This window comes from Pristiophorus japonicus, chromosome 3, assembly GCF_044704955.1.
Source record: "Pristiophorus japonicus isolate sPriJap1 chromosome 3, sPriJap1.hap1, whole genome shotgun sequence".
NCBI classification, from domain to species: domain Eukaryota; kingdom Metazoa; phylum Chordata; class Chondrichthyes; family Pristiophoridae; genus Pristiophorus; species Pristiophorus japonicus.
Window position 1 is genome coordinate 247,765,374 of NC_091979.1, and position 11,834 is coordinate 247,777,207.

An 11,834-nucleotide genomic window follows, 5' to 3' on the forward strand; every position below is an offset into this window, starting at 1 on the left:
GACACTGAATATCATAATGGAGATACTGGGATAGAAAGTGGTCATCGTTGCGCCCGTTTCCCAGAGGGAAAGCAGGGGCAAAGTGACCAGTTTGCAGAACCATACCCCGAGGACATATTGGCCCTGGATGATTTTCAGGCGTCCAGGGTGACCACCTATGTTAAGTGTTAGGCCCCTTGCATATGCTAATGAGGGGCGAAGGCCTGATTTAGGACTCCTCAGGGAAATTGGGCTGCCCTGAGCACGAGCCAGCTCCAAAAAAGTACTGTAGGCATGGACGGTGACCTAGCAAGTGATCCTTACCATAAGGCAAGTTGAATTATTTCTTAAAATTCATGTGCAGCCAAGCGTACTGCTCAGCTCCGTAGCATTCCTGCTGGTCGCAATCGCCCACTGTCCTCCCACCACCTGGCACTTAACCTGGGGCATGCAACAACAACAACAACTTGTATTTGTATCGCACCTTTAACATCGTGAAACGGTCCAAGGTGCTTCACAGAGGTATTACGAGATAAAAGATTTGACACCGAGCCGTATAAGTAGAATTTAGCGCAAGTGACCAAAAGCTTGGTCAGAGAGGGAGGTTTTAAGGAGCGTCTTGAAGAAGGAAAGAGAGGAAGAGAGGTGGAGAGGTTTAGGCAGGGAGTTCCAGAGCTTGGGGCCTGAGGCAACAGAAGGCACGGCCAGCAATGGTTGAGTGATTGTAATCAGGGATGCTCATGAGGGCAGAATTAGAGGAGCGCAGACATCTCGGGTGCTGGCCGGGGGGTTGTGGGGCTGGAGGCGATTACAGAGATAGGGAGGGGCGAGGTCATGGAGGGATTTGAAAACAAGGATGAGAATTTTGAAATCGAGGCGTTGCTTAACCGGAATCCAATGTAGGTCAGCGAGCACAGGGGTGATGGGTGAGTGGGACTTGGTGCGAGTTAGGACACGGGCTGCCAAATTTTGGATCACCTCTAGTTTACGTAGGGTAGCATGCAGCCCAAAATTCATCTTCTGAAATGGGCGAACTGCCTGTGGAGGCCTCAGGCCCAATGCCACATTTGGGTTGGCCTTGGGCCTCCTTGGGTTGGGGCCTTCTCTGCTTCCGAAACAAGGGCCAGACGGCACGTTCTGGCTCACTGTATTTACATTGATGTACCAACGAATTTCCAAGTCTGACAAGTAATCCTCCTTTCTGTGTGGTTTTGAAGGCCTTCGATGAAGATTGACGTCGGCGATTATGTGTCAGGGAGAATTCTTTCAACAGATGTGGCATTATTCAATGCAATTAATTAATACTTAAAAAAAAAATTCCAAAGTCTCATTTGAAATGGCAAAAATGTTATTAACATATCAGCAATTAAACTTACGCGGCAACAAAATCTATAGTGTAGCTATTAAGGTTGATGCAAGTTATGTCATTTTATTTAATATAACAAAAACCTAGCAATCAAATTAAAGGATGCATTACTATAACTAACAGTGAGGACTAGAAATGTAACCATAATACACTAACCTGATTACAGACACAAAGGGAAAACCAAAACCTGGAATCATAGAGCGTTACAGCACAGAAACAGACCATTCAGCCCCTCTAGTTTGCACTGGAATGTTTTGTCACATGAGCTCAGTGTTCTGCTCACTCCCTTTATCCTTTAATATTGCCATTAAAAAAAAAGCTCTAATATGCTGCTAAGACCACCAGACGTCCCAAAGCGCTTTACAGCCAATGAAGCACTTCTTGGAGTGTAGTCACTGTTGTAATGTAGGAAACGTGGCAGCCAATTTGTGCACAGCAAGCTCCCACAAACAGCAATGTGATAATGACCAAATAACCTGTTTTTTAGTGGTATTGGCTGAAGGATAGCTATTGGGCCAGGACACCTGCGATAACTTTGATGCTCTTCTTCGAAATAGTGCCTTGGGATATTTTACATCCACCTGGGAGAGCAGACAGAGCCTCGGTTTTAACATCTCATCCGAAAGGCAGCACCTCTGACAGAATAGCGCTTCCTCAGGACTAAATTTAGAAGAATTTATGATCTTTCTTGGAACTGCTGAACTGAACAAACCCCACAAGTATCAGCTGCCCCACGGCAATACCTCATTTTGAGGGCAGGAGAATCAAGTAGAAACCGTACCCTCTCCCTACTCCCTTAACCCCACAATTGGCCTTTAGCCACCTTAGCTCCACTTTCTAGAATTCCCTCCCTAAACCTCTCCATCTCCCTCTCCTCCTTTAAGACTCTCCTTAAAGCCTACCTCTTCGAGCAAGCTTTTGATCAGCCCGTCCTATTCTTTCTTACTTTGGCTCGACATTCATTTTATTCCTTCCGACCCCGCGAAGCTCCTTCGGGGGTTTTGCTACATCAGTGGCGCTGCAAGCTGATTTGTTGAACGGGAGAATCTGAGAGAAGGAGAGTCAACTGGAAACAGAACTGGAGAATCTGAAAGCAACGAATGATAAATCAGTAGAAGGAGTGAGAAAGTTGTCCAAAATATATATGTGGGTAATTAGTTCCAAGCTAATAGATTTTCAATCAATTTATCACAATTAACCTGTGTTCCTCCAGAACTCATCTTCTGCATTTAAGTTATGATTTATTGTAGTCTGAATTATAATTAATCTGATGTTTGACAAGATTGTGGTATTTAACATGACTTTATTAGGGAACTTATTAATAAAAGTTAATTTGTTTCCAAAAAAACAATACTCACACTGATAAATAATTAAATGAATTAGTATGACTGGCAAATTGTCCTCAGGGCTGTCAATGGATGGTGGCTTGGGTCTGGCAACATATATTTATAAGGAGATACAACTAGTTACTCCCAGAAATCTGGCATTTAGTATCTTTAAAATAATACTCCAAACACCTTCAGACTCGAGTGTTCCAAATGTCTCCTGGCTGGCCTCCCATCTTCCACCCTCCACATACTTAAGCTCGAGACATTGGATCACGGGGGGTGGAGGTCGGCCGATCGTGGCAGGTTAGCTTTGGGGAGGGTGGGGTGGGGGAAGCATTCGTGCTCCTCCTGATCCAAAAGCAGTGCGGGAAAAGCACTGACCCGCTGCAGCCAGTAATTGTCACCTCCCTTCAGCTGCCGGGTTTCCCGAGCCCTGGGAAACTGACTCTCAGTTGTTATTATATCCACAGTCTGAGACACGGAGCCTGGTTTACATATTATAATTACTGCCCTGCCTCCTGAGAGCAGGTCACTTGCCCCACCTCCAACCCGCCCTGTTAAAGAAAGAAAGAAAGACTTGCATTTATATAGCATCTTTCACGACCACCGGGCTTCTCAAAGTGCTTTACAGCCAATTAAGTACTTTTGAAGTGTTGTAATGTGGGAAACGCGGCAGCCAATTTGCGCAAAGCAAGCTCCCACACACAGTTATGCGATAATAACCAGATAATCTGTTTTTGTTATGTTGATTGAGGGATGAATATTGACCAGGACACCGGGATAACTCCTTTGCTCTTCTTTGAAATAATGCCATGGGATCTTTTACGTCCACTTGAGAGAGCAGATGGGACCTCAGTTTAACGTCTTATCCAAAAGACAGCACCTCCAGCACCTGCAACAGGACTGCACTGGAGTGTCAGTCTTGATTTTTGGTGCTCAAGTCCCTTGACCCCACAACCTTTTGACTCAGAGACGAGTGTGTTAGCCACAGAGCCAAAAACCAGAATTAAGCGTGTTCGCGGTGGGTTGGGGTCGGGTTTCCCATTGTTAACAACTTCTGATCTCGCCATTATGAACTGACTCCGAAATTTCCTGGATTTACAATTTGAATATACCTCAGTGAGCACTGCAGTGAATCAGAAGCGGTGAGAGAGTTCCATGATTTACTTCCTCACACCCTGAAAGTCTAGGATGTTGATCAGAGAGGATCTTCCAAAGTCATTTGTCCGTCCGTTTCTTACTAAAATGAATGTGAAACAGTAGAATTCCTAGAATTTAAGATTAATTGAAACAATCCTTCTTTTACAGTTCTTACTAAACATGTGAAAAGTTAGCTACGTTTTAAAACAGCACGAATGGAAGCATTGGCTGGACAAAATTTGTACCTTTTTATAACTGTCCGTTTTCTGTCCTCCAAGAACATTATTGGTTAAATCTAGTTTATGCAGGTTTTTCTCGTGGTTCTCTTTATTTATCTCAATGTCAGCTGTGGCTCAGTGGGCAGCACTCTCGCCTCTCAGTCAGAAGGTTGTGGGTTCCAATCCAGAGACATTAGCACAAAAATCTAGGCTGACACTCCCAGTGCAGTACTGAGGGAGTGCTGCACTGCCGGAGGTGGCATCTTTTGGATGAGACGTTAAACCGAGGCCCCGTCTGCTCTCTCAGGTGGACGTAAAAGATCCCGCGGCCACTATTTGGAAGAAGAGCAGGGGAGTTATCCCCGGTGTCCTGGCCAATATTTATCCCTCAATCAACATAACAAAAACAGATTATCCAGTCATTATCGCATTGCTGTTTGTGGGAGCTTGCATTACACTTTCATGCATAGCTGCAACATCTATTTGGCCTAGGTCCAATAGGATGTTTTATTGCAGAGGACAACTCTGCAGTTTATCCTTAGGCCATAATTATTCTATGTACAGCACTTGGAGTACATGTATATATCTGATAAGCCTTATTAAAGCCTTCATCACCATAGGCAGTCCCTCTGAATCAAGGAAGACTTGCTTCCACTCTAAAAATGAGTTCTCAGGTGGCTGTACAGTCCAATACGCGAATTACAGTCTCTGTCACAGGTGGAGCAGACATTGCTTGAAGGAAAGGGTGGGTGGGGAGTCTGGTTTGCCGCACGCTCCTTCTGCTGTCTGCACTTGGTTTCTGCATGCTGTCAGCGACGAGACTCGAGCTGCTCAGCGCCCTCCCGGATGCTCTTCCCCCACTTTGGGCAGTCTTGGGCCAGGGATTCCCAATGGGGATGTTACACTTGATCAAGGAGGCTTTGAGCGTGTCCTTGAAGCATTTCCTCTGCCCATCTGGGGCTCACTTGCCATGTAGGAGTTCCGAGTAGAGCTCTTATTTAGGGAGTCTCGTGTCGGGCATGCGGATGATGTGGCCCGCCCAACGGAGCTGGTTGAGTGTGGTCAGTGCTTCAATGCTGGGCATGTTGGCCTGAGTGAGAACACTGACATTGGTGCGTCTGTCCTCCCAGGGGATTTGCAGGATCTTGCGGAGGCATCGCTGGTGGTACTACTCCAGTGCTTTGAGGTGTCTGCTGTATATGGTCCACGTCTCTGAGCCATACAGGAGGTCGGGTATCACTACTACCCTGTAGACCATAAGCTTGGTGCCAGATTTGAGGTCCTGGTCTTCAAATACTTTTTTCCTCAGGTGGCCGAAGGCTGCGCTGGCACACTGGAGGCGGTGTTAGACCTCGTCATTGATGTCTGCCCTTGCTGATAGTAGGCTCCCGAGGTATGGAAAATGGTCCACGTTATCCAAGGCCGAGCCGTGGATTTTGATTACCGGGGGCAGTGCTGTGTGGCTGGGTCAGGTTGGTGGAGGATCTTTGTATTGCGGATGTTTAGCGTAAGGCCCATGCTTTTGTATGCCTCGGTGAAGGTGTTGACAATGGCTTGGAGTTCGGCCTCTGAGTGTGCGCAGACGCAAGTGTCATCTGCGTACAGTAGTTTGATGACAGAGGATGGGATGGCTTTGGATTTAGCCTGGAGGCGACGTAGGTTGAACAGGTTCCCATTGGTTCTTTAGTTTAGTTCCACTCCAACGGGGAGCTTGCTGATAGTGAGATGGAATATTGCAGCGAGGAAGATCGAGAAAAGCGTAGGTGCGATGACGCAGCCCTGCTTGACCCCGGTACGGATGTGGATTGGGTCTGAGGTGGATCCGTTGGTCCGGATCACCGCTTGCATGTTGTTGTGGAGCAAGTGGAGGATGGTGACAAACGTTTGGGGGCAGCCGAAATGGAGGAGGACGCTCCATAGTCCCTCACGGTTGACAGTGTCAAAGGCCTTTGTGAGGTCAAAGAAGGCCATGTACAAGGCCTTCCACTTGAACTAGGCCCTTCGGCTACTGCTGAGGCAGTGGAGAAGCGTGGGTGTTGGATTCAGGACAGAAAGGACATCAGTCTGGATCAATGGGCAAAAGGAGCTATCCATTTAAAAAGAAAACCGATTTGCTTCAATCGGCTGGCGATCGCTTTAGTTCTGCAAACAAATCTGGCAAACTTTCTTTTGCATGGTTTGAAATGTTATGGTCACAAGCCATGTTTTAAATGCATTCATTAAATCAGACTACAATAATAAAATGCTGACTAATTTACCAAGGTAATGAAATCCCGACAAATCTCCCAGCTGGTAGCCAAAGTAATTTCCTGTAGTTTTACTTGAAAACTTGTAAATTGAACTGCAGGTGGAGCCTTTAAGTCCATAAATCAGGCTGCTGCAGGGTCACCGGGGGCCTAGCAGCCCCGTTAGTTTACTGTCTAAGCGGAAGTAGTGATAGCAGCAGTGTTAATTCAGGAAATTTGCGATTGCCCTGATTTTAACGGAGATTATTGACACCTGCGTCAGCCAGTGAGTTGGAGGCAGGGCAGGACCTACAGCAAACCCAGCCTATTTACTCAGCAAACAGAAAACAGAGTCTACTTAAAGAGTCTCTACGAACCACAGCAAATAGAACTCATGACTGAACGTCTCCCAATAAAAGCAGCGTGATTTCTCCAGTAAAAAAGCAGTGAGTGGAGGATAGTTACACAATACAAATTATGTGCGTCAAATCAATCCCAGCCACTTGCAGCCGTGCGGTCTCCAGGAATGATTGACGGGGGGAATTACCCAAGCATCTCGATTCTGGCTGGGATTTGTGGTGTCATTATATGCAGCCATGTAAATTAACCTCTCGTTGTTTTGGCGAAGGTAGAAGGTCCCCGGAAATAATGCCATAAGTAATGGTATAGGTCACTTACACCATCATTTCCTCTCTCCTTTGCGCCATAAAATAGCGCAGTAGATGCGTCAAGTCGCCTGGAAATTCTGGGCTATGTTTGGCTCTCTGTCCACTAATGCATTTAATTAAAAATCTTATTTAGTGTGTAGAATGACAGACATTAAGGGAGCACAGAACATTCCTGAGGTATATAAAATTATGAGGGGCCTGGATAGAGTGGATTGGAAGGACCTATTTCCCTTAGCAGAGGGAGTCAACAACCAGGGGGCATAGATTTAAAGTGATTGGTAGGAGGTTTAGAGGGGATTTGAGGGGAAATGTTTTCACCCAGAGGGTGGTGGGGGTCTGGAGCTCTCTGCCTGAAAGGATGGTAGAGGCAGGAACCCTCACCACATTTAAAAAGTACCTGGATGTGCACTTGAAGTGCTGTAACCTACAAGGCTACGGACCTGGAAAATGGAATTAGGCTGGATAGCTCTTTGTCGGCCGGCATGGACACGATGGGCTGATTGGCCTCCTTCCGTGCTGTAAATTTCTGTGATTCACAATGTTTGCAAGGTTAACTGAACTATTGTTTGCTTGCATGTTTTGTTAAGGTATTATTGTTTTCATTTCCAAACATAGAGGGATAATTTCCCAACGTGCATTGGTGGTGGACAAGGTTTCTTGCCAGCAGGATATACTTGGAAAATCTGGGTCATCTTATTTTCGCTCTGAGCCCAACTGTAAAGGCTGGCCACATGGAGAAGGCAGGAATGGTATCATGCCCATACCCATGGCATTGTACCCCAGTACAAGTTACTGCCTACAGGAGAGGGGGAAAGAAAGGAAATCCATGTGACCTTTATGTAGCATTGATCTTTAAAGTTAAAAATATAACTTTACCCAATAAGTATATTTTTAATTTCAATAATAATTGAATGTGACAGCTGTGATCAGTGGGTAGCACTCTTGCCCCCGAGTCAGAAAGTGACGGCTTCAAGTCCCACTAGAATCGAGCATGTACGAAAGGGAGGCTTGCATTTACATCATGCCTTTCACAACCTCAGCACCTGAGAGAGCAGATGGGGCCTCGCTTTAACGTCTCATCCGAAAGACGGCACCACTGACAGTGCAGCACTCCCTCATTAGTGCACTAGAGCGTCAGTTGGATTTTGTGCTGGGTTCTCTGGAATGGGCCTTGAAGCCACGACGTCTCCAGTTATGGGCATTGAGATGGTTTTTAGCAATCTGTCGCTCAATGCCACAGGGAATCTCTGCTGCTGATGTAAATGTAGATTCTTTTCTCTAAATCTGGTTCAGTAAAATTACTGAGTCGAATACCTCTTGTGCTTTGAACAAAGCAGTCTTTATTTTACCGGCCGGCAAGACCTATCAGACAGAAGATATACTCTCTCGATAGAGCGTACACACTCCCTATGGATAAGTGACGTTACATTGTCAAGGCACGATGGTTATACATTTTCGGCAAAAGATAACAAGATAGGGCTAGAGTGACATCCCAGCTCAGCCCATCTCTTTTGATCCCTCCTTCCCTTCGTCCACTCATAAGCCGACCCAAGCATGGTCCGATTTTAAACAAAGACCTTCTGTCAATGTTTCAGGTTAATAACATGATTTAATAAGACCTTGAGATTTTTCTGCAAGCTGTGGGTTTTGTTTCAATATGTGTTAGTGTTGTAACATTTCGCAGTCTCGAGTCTGAGATGTCATGGCTATTCCTCCATGAATTGTTTGTTAGCTTATACTGTCCCTATACAATTCCCACGTTCTCAACTTCAATATCTCTATACATTTTTAAACATTCACACTGACACGAGGAGTATGGGATTCAGCACAGATCTCCTTCCTCAAGTGGAGCATCAGCAAAACCTCATGAAATAGCCGGCATATTCCTGAAATGATTTTAATTTTGATCCAGATGTTCGGAAGTGAAACATCTGCCGGGGTTAGGGAAGAGAAACATCTGCCGGGGTTAGGGAAGAGAAAATTGGTCAGACTGCCTTCTCCCCCATTGTTATCCAGTGAGCCTTTCTGGCAGTGTATGCGTGCAGCATACTGTTGAGGACAGGATCAGGCTTGGCTTTGATGCTCCTTGTGATCAAATGGTCTGATGACATTCATGAGCAAAAGGAATTATGCTGCCACTTGGGTAAGGTAAACGCAGGTGGGTGGTACCAGTGCAACCATACCTCAGTGAGGAGGCAACCTGCCCTTGACCAAGAGTTTGTGAAGCCACGACCTGCTGACTCAAGAGGCGAGAGTGTTACCAATTGAGTCAAAGCTGACAATATAATCTAGGCTTCACACTGATGCTGCATCATTGGATGTGGTAGTTTTCAGACAAGATGTTAAAATGACGGTCTGCCTGTTGAAGATCCAATGGTTTTATCTGAAGAAGACTGTGGGAGATCTCCCAATTCTCCTAGCCATCATTTCTCCATCAACTAACACCCCCAAAAAACAGATTAAGTGGTCACTTATCTGATTAGCACGCAAAATGGCTGCTGTGTTTATCCACAGCAGTGATTACACTTCAAATTGGCTATGAAGTGCTTTGCAGCTTGCATTTATATAGCACCTTTAACGTAGTAAACTGTCCCAAGGTGTTTCACAGCAACTTTATCAGAGAAAGAATTGACACCGAGCCAAAGAAGGTGATATTAGGATTGATGACCGAATGCTTGGTCAAAAAGGTAGGTTTTGAGGAGAGTCTTAATGGTAGAAAGAGAGGTGGGGAAGTTAAGGGAGGTATTCCAGTGCTTCGGGACTAGACGGCTGAAGGCACGGCTGCTAATGGTAGGGTAAAGAAATTGAAGAATGCACAAGAGGCCTGAGTTGGAAGAATGCAGAGTTGTCAGAGAGGAAAAGGTCTGTAGGGAATAGGGAGTGCAACTTTGAGGTTGGAGTTTGAGGTGCAATGCTGGAGTGCAGAAGAAGAAACTTTACTCTGGATTGGACCTGTGCTGCACCCTGGCGGTACATGATGCAGACACCTGGAGGTGGAAATTCGGCTGCGCCTTAGTTGGGGCGGTGTCCCTGGTGGAGCGGTACATTTTGTGCTGGCAAATGGTTTGTGTTTGCCGCCGCAAAACTCATCAGCTGGGCCCGGAGTTTGGAGCAGGGTGCTAAGGGAGGCGGTGCACACCGTTTTTAGGGCGTTAGGCCGGCTGAGCAAGGGAAAATCACGAGCTAAACAGCCGGCCTCGGAGCGCCATAACAGATGCCTGGGGGGGTGGGGGGGGGGGAAGACAAGCCTGAAAAAAACACACCAAAAACATTCCCAAAGCATAGCTCACGCCACCACAAAAAAAAACAATCGCGCTTACCTGATGTCGGCAATACTTACCTCACTGTGGCCACTACAGTTCGGACCGCCTGCTTTCACAGGCATTCCCACCAGGGCACGCGAGTGGGGGCGCTACGGGTCGGGCAGCAGCTCGAAATCGAGCCGGTGTTTCAACCAGGAGTTCGCCTCTTCCGGGCGGTAATGCTCCGCGTCCTGTCGATACCGGAACCGAATATCCCAGCGGGGCGCTGGAAGATGGCCGCTCAGGCGCAAGTGCTTTCCACCGCGATTACCGCCCATCCGGGACGCTAAGAGGGACGGCAGAAGACCGAAGCCCCTCCCCTCGATGTGAAAAGTATGAAACTCTCCTCTGCTAATGTCTCTCGCCTTGCCTGGAACAAAGTTCGCTGGAAAAAAAGGGAATATAGAAAAAGAAAATCCACATTGCATCTACAACTGTTTGTGATGACGCCATTGTGTCCCAATCACACTGCCACCTCTCCCCCTATTTTGAGCACCGAAAGGGGGATTGTGTTAAAAAGCAGCAAAGTTCCTTCATCTGTGTAAAGCTAAGCTGAAAAAACCCACAAGTAAACGATTGGAAAAGGGATAGCGCAGCTTAGAGCAAATGATTTTCAGTTCATTTTATAAAAACCTTAATTAAGTCCCGTGAAATGAAGGAATCACAGAGCGACGGCAATTTATTTTACAGGCTGTCTTTGAACTCAATGAGCAGCGATAAAAGTGACTGGGCAAATGGCAGGCAATCATTCTGAAGTTGTTGATTAAAGTTAAATTCTTTATGCAGGATCTGCTGTGATTGAATCGGGCATTTTCTACTTTATAGGGAAACAAACTGGGGCATAAAAACTCGCACGCTGATTAACAGCTCTCCTCCTACATTAGATTAGCATGAAGAATGCATATTTTATACGACAGTTAATGCTTCGGAGAGCTAGAACATTATTGTGAATATGAATTACCCAGTCTTATAGCTCGGCATTATAAATTACTTCCTTGTAAGTAAACATACCATAAGTCAGGGCTAAAGGCGCCATAAATGCTGAAGCTATTTCATTTTACTTTTTACATTTTAATTTCAGGTCGACTGACTACGGGACAACGTATGAGAAGCTCAATGACAAAGTGGGCCTGAAAGCCGTGCTGAGTTACCTGTACGTCTGTCCGAGCAACAAGAGGAAGGTAAAACGCATAATTCGCAAGGCAGAGCTGCCGTTCAGGGGGAGGGAGGCCAAGGGGTCTCCCCTTGAATCAATATTGGTGTCCGTGGAAGTAGAGAATGCCCTTGACACTCTGAGCAGTGAAGTCGCTGTTATCAATTTGCATTTACTGGTTACCAAGGCCCAGCTACGACTGTGTCTTCTCTTTACTGCCTGTCTTATTAGCGATGATTGTCTAAGGAAATAGACTGGCCACCCACCTTCTATACGGTTGTCTGCAATAGATCTATTCGCAAAAACGTATGCCAGATTATTACCTCTTTGAAGAACAGCGTATATTACCTGTGAGGGGGGGTGCATGGTAGTATGCTTTTATGAAACAGTGTTTGGCAGTATTAATAAAATCTTTGAGTGCTGTACTTCTAAAACAGGGTGTGTTATTATCTAAA

At 46.0% G+C, this 11,834-nt stretch overlaps 1 long non-coding RNA gene across 1 annotated transcript in view; it reads left to right on the top strand.

Moving 5' to 3' along the window:
- The window catches only part of LOC139260217 (uncharacterized), a 309,592-nt gene extending 298,136 nt beyond the window's left edge, over positions 1-11,456 (top strand). The window contains exon 3 of the long non-coding RNA XR_011592736.1: positions 11,308-11,456. This is a non-coding gene — a long non-coding RNA (uncharacterized lncRNA). The remainder of the gene's footprint in view (positions 1-11,307) is intronic.
- The last annotated feature ends 378 nt before the right edge of the window (positions 11,457-11,834 follow it).